The sequence below is a fragment of the Pteropus vampyrus genome, unplaced genomic scaffold, assembly GCF_000151845.1.
Source record: "Pteropus vampyrus isolate Shadow unplaced genomic scaffold, Pvam_2.0 Scaffold40, whole genome shotgun sequence".
NCBI lineage: Eukaryota > Metazoa > Chordata > Mammalia > Chiroptera > Pteropodidae > Pteropus > Pteropus vampyrus.
Genome location: NW_011888821.1, coordinates 5,883,649 through 5,887,791, shown reverse-complemented (window position 1 = coordinate 5,887,791; position 4,143 = coordinate 5,883,649). Strand labels below are relative to the sequence as shown.

The following is a 4,143-nucleotide window of genomic DNA, read 5'->3' as shown; positions in this document are numbered from 1 at the left end:
CCTGGAGTCTTCTGGGAAATGTGACTGTTAATCACATGATCACACACAGAGATATGCAGTTTGTAACTGTGGCTGGTGTTAGGACAGAAGGGGACAGCGGGCAGTGAAAACCCACAGTGGACAAATTCGACCCAGTCAGGGAGGTGAGAGAAGGTTTGCTTGAGAAGGTAACCATGGCAACGATACTGGAAAGACGAGGAGGCAAGTAGAGGGAATGGTGTCGCAGGCAGAAGGAAAGGCACGTGCAAAGCCCTATGGCACATGGTGAGCTCAAGGGTCAGTGAAGGCCAGCATGGCTGCCGCACCAAAAAAAATAAAATAAAATAAAAAAAGAAGTGAGATGGCGTGGAATGAGACCCTGTAGGTCCATCCTGTCTAAAGCCAGATTATACAGGTTCTTATTCCAAGAGCAATAGGGAAGCACGGATGTGTCTGAAGCAGGAAGAAGGTGAATGCTTTTTAAAAAGATCACTCTGGCCGCATTGCGGTGAAAGGCTTAGAGGAACTCAGTATCCCATTCCCAGCTCCTCAGAGTGAATCTGGCCCAGTTTGGATCAGGTGCCCAACCTTGGTCCAAACACGTAATAGGAGGTGAGGTCACATGTCAGGGACCTGGCGGCTGAGGGTTCCCCTGAGGGACGTTTTCAGAAAAGATGGACTGGACAGAATCCCCCAAATAAATTTTGCATCAGTTCTCAGGACACCATCGCTTTCCGTAATATGAAAACCCAGAGACTCTCACTGTCCTTTTTTTTTTTTCCTTGAATATTTAAATCAAGGTGCTCCCTCTTTATGGGTAGACAAATCGTACATTCGAGAAGAATTTAAGAAAAATATTTAAGAAAGAACAATTTTAGGTGGGCAGTTGGAAGATAACAGACATGCACTCCAAGGCTACATGATTCTTCTACAAGCCCCAGGGTGAGAGATCGATGCCCCGGTTTATCAAAAATTTTCTGCCAGTACATATTGCAAAGCCACAGGTATTGTTTGCTGTTAACATTGAGTCCCGGGCAGAAGTTCTGTCCCCAAAATTCATGACGCTGCAAAACCTCATAGCCATATAGAAGAATGGTGAAGTTTTGCTGAAGCCGTGACGGCCAAGGCACAATAGTTCTGAGAATGACCAATAACCCTGAAAAAAATCATAAGTACAAAAGAGATGATTGTGAAAAATGTCGCTATGGATACCACACTCTGACCTGCTGCTAAGACCCGTGCCATGGAGCTGGCCGAATAAGCTGCCACCATAAGAGTAAATGTCATGATAAAGAAGGCCTCCACCGCTGATTTCAATCCTAACGAGAAGTGTATTATACCAGTCAATATAACACTCGGTAACGTCCTCATAGGTAGTAACTCAGGTAACAGGTTTCCAAAGAAATAAAATGACACTCTGTAGAATCCACTGGTGTATTCATGCATAAAAAGCTGCTTCTCAACCATGAAGAGCTCCACGGATGTCACGCTGGTTGGTCGTCAGGAAGAAGAACACCTCGGCTCTGGTTCATCAGAAATTCTGGATTCCCATAGGGTCACTTTTTAGAGCATAGAAAATGGCACCTATAACCAGTCCCAAGAAGATAGTTACAATTGTCTGAGCTGTGGAGGCCTGGGGATTACCCGGTAAGGTTTTGAATGAACACTTGGAAATCCATTCGAGTTGATGGCAAAAGGAGGTGGCAGAGGTGATCTTGAAAGCTATGCTCTTTTTTTCCTGAACCCCTGAGGGTCGATCTAACTCAACTCTTGTTTCTCTGAAGAAGGTGGAGCTGACATAAAACTCAGGTATTTCCACAAGTGGCTTACCTCTCTCGGACAGGTCCTCGGTCTCCTTGGCTTTCCCATCTTCGTCCTCTCTGTTTAAATGACAGCCAAGAAGGAGTCTGCAGGGCCCACGGTGGTGACCGGCTGATGCAGAGCCCCACAAAGCCCTCTGATCGGACCCGTGGAACCTTAATTAGTCTTCCCAAGGCCAAAAAGGCGAGGCTACCAGACGACTCGAAGATGGAATAACGACGTTGGTGACTGGAGAAGATGATGGTTTGTCCCTGCGTAGACATCCTCTTCAGGAGCAAAAGGACGGCATTTGCTGAACTTGAGTCTGAGCTGGTCGTGGGCTCATCCAGGAAAAAGAGGGATGACTCAGTCACAGGCTCCATTCCAGTACTTGTCCTTTCTCCTCCGGACCATGTCTATACCACGAAACACTGAGGCCCAGCCCCGGAATCTGCCACTTCAGCCAGACCTAGCTCTTGAATGACCATGTTAGTCCTTTAAAAAAAATTTTTTTTTCATGATTCATCAGAGTCGTCGGAAGCTGAAGAGCTGCTGAGAACTGTGAATTTTCTCTTGCTGTCAGAGTTCTCATCACATCATCTTGTGCCACATAACCTGAAGTACATTTGAAATTGGCACGTTGCGGTGCCCCATTTATCAAGACATCCCCAGATAATTCCTGTGGATCTTTCCTTGCAGCTGAGACATCTAACAATGAAGGTTTGCCTCTACCCGTGGGTCAGAGAATGATGTTGAGGCCAGGTCTCAAGGGCCCATTGATATTCATTAGTATTTCTTTTTCAGCTGTTTTTCGACCAAATAGAAAGCCACTCTTCACTTTTGCTTGGTAGCAGATGTTATGAAAACTTAACACAATTCCTTCAGTAAACACCTTCAGGTCACTGGAGGTCATCTGGGGAGGCCACTCATGTTTCTTTGTGACATTGGGATAGAAACTTGGTCATTACTGAAAGACGTCAGGAGAGTTTCTGCCTTTCTTGTCTGGCCTGGATGGATTTGGTCACTGCTAGTGGCCCGTGCCCCTAAGCACTTGCCAGCATCCTTCGGACAAGGCATCATCTGGAGAATGAAGAGGGTGAGGGAATTTGGGAAACACGTGGCCAGACCATTTGTGTCTCCATGGGCAGATGTCTGAACCTCCCTTCCTTCCCTCCCTGAAAAATGAGAGATGATCACAACAGCCATTGTGTCCTAGGCTGGTCCACCATGATCTCATTTTAGTGTCATTTTAACCCCAACGGGTAGACGACATCATCTCCATTTTATAAAAGTAGAAATGAAGGTTGAGCATATTTGAATCAAGGAATAACTTCAACGTCTATATACTCTTCATCATTTTCCTCCCCCAATTGTCATAATCCTCTACATCAAATGAGTAATGATTATCATTATCATTCTTAACAGAAATAATAGCAGCGTTCAATTAATAATACGCTTACACCTGATAGCAACACGTCTAGTACACTGCGTGCCAGGTACTGTTCTAAACACCTTCCGTATATTCATTCATGTAACCCTCCTAACGACCTACGAGATAAAGTTGTATTATCATCTCCACTATACGGACTGGCAACTGAGACACTGAGAAATTAATTTGACCAGATTATGTAAGGAGGAGAGCCATAACTTGAACCACAGCAGTAGGCTGGCTTCGGAGCCCAGGAGTCCAAGACAGCTAAATATCATGCTGTTCACATCCCCCGCCCTCCACAAACACGCACGCACGCACGCACGCACGCACATGCACGCACACTCACACCAAAGAAGGAAGAAAACCCAGCATGATTATTATTTATAAGTTCTTATCTGAATATGTTTATAAAGTGGGACACAAGGGGACACATACTTTGTGCAACAACCGCGTGATGTTGTTGCTATCATTTTTGTCTTCATTTGACTGATAAGGAAACCGAGGCCCAGAGAGATGCATCCATCATTCAAGATAACAGACTCTTTCCCTTCAGAAATTGCTGTTGCTCTTGACATCACGAAGATGGGTCCCAGTGCTGCCGCATGGATGAAAATGAGTGACTGGAAACCCCACAGGCCATAAGGATGACTTTCACCTGGGCAGGTACATTGCACACAGCCTGCATCATTCTAAGAACTGCAGAATTCTCCAGTTCTGCCTGTCTGAGCCAGTCTTCTGGGCCCATCTGTGCCTGGGCAATGGCAGCCTATAAACAGAAGAATAAGCAGAACAGACATGAAAAAAAACACCAAAAAGATAACAGATTGTAAGTCAGAGGAAATAGGATTCAAGTTCAGGTCTGTCTGGGACCAAAGCTCTATTAGGGGATGAAAACAGATTAGGACATAAAAACAATTCCCATCATCCTCTCT

General features: G+C 45.3%; 1 pseudogene; it reads right to left on the bottom strand.

Moving 5' to 3' along the window:
• Window positions 1-905: 905 nt before the first annotated feature.
• LOC105290967 overlaps window positions 906-4,143 on the bottom strand; it is a 10,790-nt pseudogene continuing 7,552 nt past the window's right edge.